Consider the following 9,722-nt stretch of genomic DNA (forward strand, 5'->3'; position numbering starts at 1 on the left):
GAAATGGCTACTTTTTTTTCTGCTTTTTTTCACCTGTCTAGGAGTGCGAGGGAGAAGACTAGAATAAGATGGGAGCAAAGTGATTGCCATTGTGGTTACTACAGCATTCTCTGCAACGATTACCACCTTCAGACCTGTTTCTTTATCCACAAGCTCTCATAGTTCTGCGAGGAAGCCCCAAGGCACTTCTTCACCTCAGGAGCAGACAGTGTTGTTGGGGCATCCACACCCTCTTTCCAGGGTTCACATTTCAGTCTTATGGGCATCCTGCTCTAAGTTCCTAAATTCCTTCTTTGCACATGTACTCTGAGCTAATGAGATGGTAGACATATTCTGCAGTTACTACCTCTGTTAGACTTTACAGTTTTCTTTAACCCCTTTTAGTAGTTAACCACCTTTTACTTACTTAAGAAGTAACTATTAAATTTTCTCTGCTCAAAATACTAGTGTGGTTCCTAACTTCTGACTGGAACTTGACTGAATTTAGGCCACATTTATCGTAATAACCTCAATTTCCTGATATCAACTAATTAAGAATGTCTGCTGTGCAGCTCCGGCCAGGTCCACCACTCCCACACCCACCAAAGAGTGTCTTTTATGACCTTATGAAAAATATGTTCCCATGGCACTTCTTTGGTATCAACAGATGCAGAAAAAGTCATCATGCCACAGAAAACCATAATTCCCTGGGAGCCACCACTGATACCCTGGAGCCCTCATATAATCAAAGCTCCGGAGAGGTTGTTATAGTTTGCTTGCTGCCAGAAACAGAACAGCTTTTAAAAGGGGGAATTTATTAATTTGCAAGTTTACAGTATTAAGGCCATGAAAATGTCCCAATTAAAGCAAGTCTATAAAAATATCTGAATTAAGGCACCAACAAGAGGTTACCTTTACTCAAGAAAGGCTGATGAAGTTCAATGTTTCTCTCTCAATTGGAAAGGCACGTGGTAAACACAGCGACCTCTGCTAGCTGTCTCTCCAGGCTTCTTGTTTCATGAAGCTCCCCTGGGCACATTTTCCTTCTTCATCTTCAAAGGTCTCTGGCTGTGTGGCTTCCTGTGGATCTCTAAAGCTCTTTCATAAATGGTTCCCTCTTTTAAAGGATTCCAGTAAACTAATCAAGACCTACTTGGAATGGGTGGAGTCACATCCCTCATCAAGGATTAATAACCACAACTGGATGTGTCACATTTCATTGGAGATAATCTAATCAGATTTCCAACCTGCAGTACTGATAGGAATTAAAAAGAAACGACTGCCTCCACAAAATGGATCAGGATTAAAACATGGCTTTTCTAGGGCACATAATCCTTTCAAACCAGCACAGAGGTCTATGGCAAAGATAAGCAGAGAAATCTTCTCTCGCTTTTGTGTGCTTCACTTAGAGAGAATACTCATAAAACAATGCTCATTAGAGTCTAGAGAAACTCCCTGACTCACTCTCGACACAGTTCAGACATGGAGCTGGACAAAATGTTGAACTCAAGGTTGCTTTTCTCATTCCCTGACCAAGGTTTTTGCATAAAAATACACTTATCATTCTTTGTCTTTCAGGACAAATTCTTCCAAAACTCCCTTCAATGCACAGGAAAAGGTCCATCCCACCAGTTTTCCAGATAAATTACATCATGTTTGCATCACAGTTAGATTGAACTAGAAACCTACCCATACTTGTGCAAATGCACAAATATGTAGTAGAGCATGGCTTATATGGCTCAGTATAACTGAAATATAAAATGGTTGAAGGCAAAGCAGAGGATGAAAAGAGTAGGCAGTAACAAAATATAGAGTTACTTAACTAAAAAGAGCTTGTTTTACACCTTAGACTTACTTTGAAGGCAATAAGCAACAATTACTTGTTTAATAAATGTAAATACAGAGGATAGTTTGGAATGAGGCAAAAGGGGAAACTAATCTAAAAGATAGGGGCCCCTCATCTCCCACCTCCCCATTAACAATGGACAGAGGCTACTAAGAATATCCAGCCCAATACTGAAAAGTCTTTTAACTTTCTCTGAGAAAAATGCCCCTTAACACAGAACAAGATAGAGATAGCGTACCTTCTCACTTAGTTTGATTTTTCACATATAACATTGAACATAACCACCAGTCTGATTTTCAGTGGCTGCAATTCATGAGTTCTCATCAATTTGTAAGAAAAACAGCAATACCTTCCAAAGATGATATAAGAATTCAATGTAGAGAAAATCTTGTTCACCTATTAACCTTTGATTATATACATCTTATGTATATTTACATCAAATACATCTATATAACTAAAGAAGGGAAAATGTACTTAATTGACTTTAACTAAATATTTTTTTACATATGCATTGCAAAAAATTGAAGATTTTTATATACTTACATAAACAAAAGCATCAGTAAATTGCACCTAAGGACAAATAAGAAAGTTCACAATCTCTTCTTGTGAAAATATACTTGGGAACCTATATTGAGGAAAAGATACATTTCATATGGTTGTCTATCTGGCTAAAATATGGTTGGCCTCATTGTGGAGTTGAAAAGTTTCAAAAAATTTGTAACCACAGCTTCTTAACTTCTCCTGTGTCTCTGGTTCCAGGCCTGCCTCAGTGGTCCTTGCCTGTTTTCTAACGCACTACTAAAGATATGAGAAAAGGTCTTGTCTTTAACCAACCCCTCACACAAATAGAAAAAAAGGAACAACCTAAAGAAGAATGGAATCAAAAGAAGTAAAAACATGCATCTGAATTTCTGTTTCGTGAATATAAACTTCTGATTTTGCTCTGCACATTTTTTCATCTGTTTCTGTCCTTCAGCCCCATTGCCACTTACTTCCCTGATTTCTGCCACTTAATTTCTGACCACTTGTTTTTGCTATAACATGTTTATCAATGGTAGCATTAGAAAATGTTCTTAATAAAATGAATACATCATTAGTTTCCCATGGCTGCTGTAACAAATTACCATGAATTGAAGGGTTTAAAAAATTTACATTCTCACAGTTGTGAAGGTCTGAAGTTGGAAATCAAGGTGTTGGCAGCACTGCACTCCTTCTAGAGGCTCTAGGAGAGAATGTGTTCTGTGCTCTTCTAGCTCCTGGTTGTTGGCATGCCTGGACTTGTGGATGCATCACTCTAATCTCTGCCTCCACAGCACACTGACTTTTCCTCTTTTTTCTGTCTCCTCTCTGTGTCTCTAATAGGGACACTTGTCATTGGATTTAGGGCCCACCCACATAATCCAAGATGATCTTGTAACTCAATATCATTAACATAATTATGTCATCAGAAACCCATTTTCCAAATAAGGTAACAATCACAGGTTCCGAGGACTAGGACATGGACAAACCTTTTGAGGGGTCATCGTACAGCTCACCACAGCTTGCCTAAAAAGTGTGGTAATTTACAGCTGTATATATCACAGAAAGGCATGTTCTTAAATTTAATCCATTCTTGTGGATGTGAATCCTCTATAAGTAGAATCTTTTAATGAAGTTACTAGTTGAGTGTGGCCCAACTCAATTAGGATGGGTTGAAATCTATTACTGGAGTCTTTTGCAAGTGGAGTGGTATAATACAGAAAGGGAAAGCCATAGAAAGCAAGAAGTTGAAATTCAACAGAACCTGGAAGAGAACTCAGAAGGTGGGAGAGGCTGCCACATGCATTGCCATGTGACAGAGGAAGCAAGGGCCTAGGATTGTGGCAGCCAGCCCCAGAATGCCACAGTCTTCAAGGATGTATCACCTTGCTAATGCCTTGATTTGGACTTTCTCTTAGCTTCAAAATAATGAGCTAATAAATTCCTATTGTTTAAGCAAGTCCATTGCAGAGTATTTTCTTGAACAGCTAGGGAAACTAAAGCAATAAGCAGATGAAGAATGGTTAATAGAAACGACATATTTTTATGTGACATATATTAATACATAGTCTTCATTATTTATATAGTCAATGGAAATTTAATGAATCTAGAGGGGAAGAAAATAAACATGTATTAAGTAGCTACTGCAGAAGACCTAAATAAATAGAAAGGCATCCCATGTTCATGGATTGGAAGACTAATATTGTTAAAATGTCAATACTGTCCAAAGCAACCTTCAAATTCAAAGCAATCCTCAACAAAATGCCAGCAGCCTTTTTTTGCAGAAATGGAAAAGCCAATCCTCAGTTCATATGGAGTTGCAAGGGCCCCCATAAGGTAAAACCATGTTGGAAAAAAGTTAGAAACTCACCCTTCCTAGTTTTGAACTTACTACAAAGCTAGAGTCATCAAAATAATGTGATACTAGCATAAAGACAGACATAGATTAATGGAACAGAATTGAGAGTCCATAAATAAAACCACATTTCTATGGACAATTGATTTTCAACAAGAATGCTAAGTCTTTCAATGGAGAAAGAACACTTTTTTCAACATATGGTGCTGAGTAAACTGTATATCTATGTATAAAAGAATGAAGCTAATCCCCTACCTTACAGCACATACAAAAAATTAACCCAATATAACATAAATATAAGAGCTAAAACCACAAAACTTTTGGAAGAATACAGGAGAAAATCTTCATGATCTTTGATCTGTGAATAGATTTTTAGATTAAACACCAAAAGCACAAGCAACAAAAGAAAATATAGATAAATAGGACCTCATCAAACTTTAAAAATTTTGTGCCTCACCAAGCATTATAATAAAGTGAAAAGAACACCTACAGAATGGAAGAAATAGTTGCAAATCATATACATGATAAGGGTTTAATATACAGAACATACAAAGAACTCCTACAGTTCAACAACAAAAAAGACATTCAACTCTATGAAAAAAACAAATGGACAAAGGACTTGACTAGACATTTCTCCATAGAAGATAATCAAATGGCCAATAAAAGGTGCTCAAAATCATTAGCCATTAGGGAAATGCAAATCAAAACAATAATGAGATGCCATTTTACACCCATTAGGATGGCTATTATTTTTTTAAAAAGAGGAAAATACAAATTGTTGTTAGGATGTGGATAATTGGAACCTTTGCATGTTGTTGGTGGGAATATAAACTGGTGCAGAAGTAGTGACAGTTTGTCAGTTCCACATAAATTTAAAAAATAGAATTTCCATATGACTCAGTAATATGACTCCTTCAGTTCAAAAGAACTGAAAAGAGGGACTCAGTGAGATATATTACAATGATTTTCTTAGCAGCATCATTCATAGTAGTCAAAACTATCCAAAAATCCATCAACAGGTGAATGGTCAAACAAAATGTGGTAAATACATACTCTGAAATATTATTCAGCCATAAAGAAGAATGAAATTCTTATACTTGCTATAATGTGGATTAACCTTGAAAATATTATGCTACATAAAATATCCAGAATTAAGTAAATTCAAAGATACAGAAAAAAAAAAGATTAGACGTTACTGAGGTCTAGGGAGAGAAATAGGGAGTTATTACTTAATAGGTACAGAATTTCTGTCTGGGGTGATGAAAATGTTTCATTAATGAATGGTGGTGATGGTAGCACAACATCGTGAATGTAATCAATGCCATTTTATTGTACAATTAAAAATGGTTAAATGGAAAATCTTATGTTTTATATATATATATACACACACACACATACACACACACACACACATACATATATATATAATTTACCACAATAATTTTTTTTAATAATAGCTACTATGTGCCAGGCAAAGGAGTGATCCAAGTTTCAAATAACCTGACACCCCATCAAGAAAAACAATACAAAATTATGAATTAAAAAGTGTGTTGAAAATTAGTATATAATTGGCATGAGGAAAGAATTCATAACAAATTACAAAGTTTTAAAAGCTGTCAGATATCATGAACACAAAAATCTAGAAAAATAATATAACCCTTTTATCATTAATATTAATTAACCACCCCTATAATACCTTTATGATACATTTTCCGACATTTGTTTGGCTTCATACTCTGATCAACTCTTTATTAATGATTTTGAATATCATATTCAATGGAGAGCATAAAAAAGATAGTTCAGTCTTTCCTCTGGCATGATTGACAGAAATTGTTTTGTGTTATACACAGCTTAGAAAGTTATTTTCTGCTTCATGTGCAATGAATGCAACAACACCTTTATTTTCTTTTGGTGCTTCCTGTCCATTGTGAGCAAGCCCTTGGAGAATCTCAGTCTTCTGATCCCATAAGATATGCCCTGCCCCGTGAACTTGGCCAGGTCCTCCCTGCTCCCCATGTCCCAGGGTCTAGTTGGGAAATTGGGGAATAAGTGGTCGTGAACCAGGGCCTTTAAGACTCTCCATTGCAGGTAAGGAGAGACCAGCAACTGCTGAGAACCTTTTTCTTGGGAGTCAAAGAAAGGGTCTGGATGAACAATAAAATCCCCCAGGGCTGTACTTTCACTGGAGACTGGGTGGCTGCAGGGATGCTGGCAGCACAGAACCACTGGCAGCCCCAGGGCCATCCCTGGTGTGTGACCCCCACACCTCCTCTCTGCATCCCTAAAGGACAAAATATTGGAAATGGCCTGAGCAAATGAGGAATGCTGAAGCCTAAATTTCATTAATTTAAATGTTTGGAATGGTAATTAAAATTCATTTGGGGAATAAGATTGCAAACTCCAGTAAGTTACCTTAAATATTACTTCCAACTTACAGCCCTATACAATTTGAGTCTAAGAGGATATGATTAGACTTTCCACTATTCTGAGACCTCTGCTAGAGAAACAACTAGTATCTATTTCCTTACTAAATATAATACCAGTTTTATTAACACTAAATACATTTAAAATGCCTTGAGTACTAACTAGGGAAATGTCCACTTTCATATAATCTTTTGTCTATTTCAAAAAAATGTACTTAACCTATGTACCATAAATTTGATCACATGGTGAGGAAAAAATTTTTCTGAGAATTGCAAAATAACATTTAAAGTACTGTCTTACAATGGATCACGTCAGCATGTAAGGTATACAATGTAATTCCTAAGAATAAACCAGTAGCATAATCTGCTTTATGTTAAAAAAAAAAAAGAAAGTGAAAATGGAATTCTAAGATCCAGCTGCATAGACTGTATGATGAATATTCAACATATGAGAAACTGACAAATTTATCTTTACTCCATCATTAAGCATTTTTGTGACAAGCTGGGAATACATCCCATTAGGGGTCCTTTCTGCGTGTGTTCTTTTTGCCTAATGCTTGCTCATGCCCTTTCCTGACATCCTGCAAGACAAGCCTTTTCTTTTCTTTTCCAAATTTCTGATTAACCATATTGTTAGAAACCCATACTCAGAGAACTCTTTTCAATGATAGGAAGACAAAACCTTGGTCAAAACTTACATTCCACCACTAAAAATGTAATCAAATAGCTTTTCCCCCAGCCCACCCCACCCCCCCCCCCCAAAAAAAAAGGTATAAGAAATAGATATAAATTTTTCATTGGTATATATATATTCTTAATTATTTTTGTTCAAGAGAAAAATTCTGCCTTATTTATACTTTTCAGATTGCACCTAATTCAGGAAAATATGACTCCTTATTGTATACCAGAGCCTACAACTTCTAATATTTAACTATTCAAACACAAAAGAAACAATCAAAAGGATTTCGTGTTCTCAAAGTAAATCATTCTTTTCATACTTGTATTCTTGCTGTATATAAAACAAAACATTTGGCAGGGGTTAATTCTTCACCCAGTTTTCTGAACCCTCATTGAAATAATATTATCTACTAGCTTAATGAAATGAATGTCCAAATGGAGCATCACTGTTAAGCTAGAAAATAACAGGTTATAGGAGTAAACTTTAATCTCTAGAATCCCTTACACACTTTACTCACCAAGAAGCTTACTATGAGACTTTGTTGTAAACTGTTGAAGTTTTACAAACTTGCGCACTAGAAGATTCCTCAGTGCCTTTCCAAAAATGTCACAAAAAATCTTCTTTTCAAAAATCCACATGAAAATCATCAATATAAGAGCAGTTTTATCTCACTCATTTAATATATATTCAGCTTCAGCATCTTCTTTAGGTATCACCCTGCCCGAGTTCAAGACCAAACATCAATACACATTAACACATTTTTAATATTTATAAGTTAAGGGTTTAGATCGAATTGTAAGTAATAATGGTCGTGCTTCTCCATTTGCACTCACCAGCGTCTCAATTTCACTGCCTAATAGGAAACATCCTCAGGAATTTATGAAGGCCACCATTTTTTTTTTAAATCTAAATTTAATCTGCTTTAGGGCATTTAATTTGGATTGCAAATTCCTTCCTCCTACAATGGACTCTCTCCCTTCAAATACTTTCTCTAGAAGGGGTTTTGTTTGCCACTTGAATGTGTAAACAGGTGGCCGAGCTCAAAATTACACTTGCACGGTAACTATACCAAAGTTAAATAGGAAACAGTCTTACCTACTATTATAAATAGCAGTGACTGGTAAATAAGATAGATGAATGTCAGAAATGAACGTTTGTCAAAAACAAAATTATCAACAAAGATGAGTGATAAATGGCACAATTTACCATAAATATCTGGCAATATAACTTAGCCTGTTTCACTTGATACCAAATAGAATCTACTTTCTTTGTTAAAATAAATGTGATGGTCTAAGTAAAATGGTTTTTCAAGTGACATTGATTTCCCATAAATAATACATATGCATGGAAAATACTAATATAAAAATCTTTGCATTTAAAGAGAAAATGCACATCAGACATATTTTTGTAAGTATGTCTAATCAGAATTTGATCTGTAAGATAATTTAAAGGGCTGAAAGAAAAAAGATTTCTCCTTCAAAAATATTACTACAGTACAAATTGACAATACCATACACTAGGAGTAGAATTATCAACCCTGGTTACCTGAAAATTTCCTAGAAAACATTTATTTTTTTTTAATTTTAACTTGTTATTGAGGAACCTTTCAAAAAATATTAAACCACTTAATTTTATTATATAGATATATAGTGAGAATTATTTTATTGTTAAAATCTATTTAATTTACATTTCTAACATATTGATTTCTGATTAAGTAAGGTTTTACCAACTGATGTCTAACTTGGGTACTTGTATCCTAGTATGTGTTTATGCCCAAATTAGGAGGGTTATAGTAGTTTGAAAGTATGGTTTTAATTATTCAATAAGATCCTGCAAGAATCTACCCAGTGAATACTCCTTTTTTTTCAGTGTTCTAGAAATTTGATTGACAACTGGAATCAGAAGAATCACAGCTGCCACTAGATGGTTTGTCTATTCCACCTTACATTCATCCATACACACACCCTAGTGCATCCTCCCACCTAAATATATCCGTACTCTAAATAAAGGAAGTGCAGGAAATGTGTCATAAGCCAAACAAGGATGAAGGTGAGATTGTCAGACAAACAATGGTGTTAAAAACTGAGACTTAGATCAGTGAAATACACTAAAGAGGGGTACAAAAATATTTTTAACCCACCCCTTTTAAAATCAGACCCATTCTTCCCGGGAGGATGGTGTTTCTCTCTTTCACTCTGTCTTTCTGTATATCCACAGAAAGTTCCATCCACCAACACACACACATAAACACACACACACACATATACAAACACACTAGTCTAGAATGGGAACAGGCCAATATTTAAAGTGACCCTGAGAGTTGGAGTTATAAACTTTTCTGTTTTCACATTTCTGGGTCCTATGAGCTTCTGTTGAATGGCAAATATGTATTAGGGGACTATTATGTATCCAAAGGTCATA

The sequence above is a fragment of the Tamandua tetradactyla genome, chromosome 21 (assembly GCF_023851605.1).
Source record: "Tamandua tetradactyla isolate mTamTet1 chromosome 21, mTamTet1.pri, whole genome shotgun sequence".
Lineage (NCBI taxonomy): Eukaryota > Metazoa > Chordata > Mammalia > Pilosa > Myrmecophagidae > Tamandua > Tamandua tetradactyla.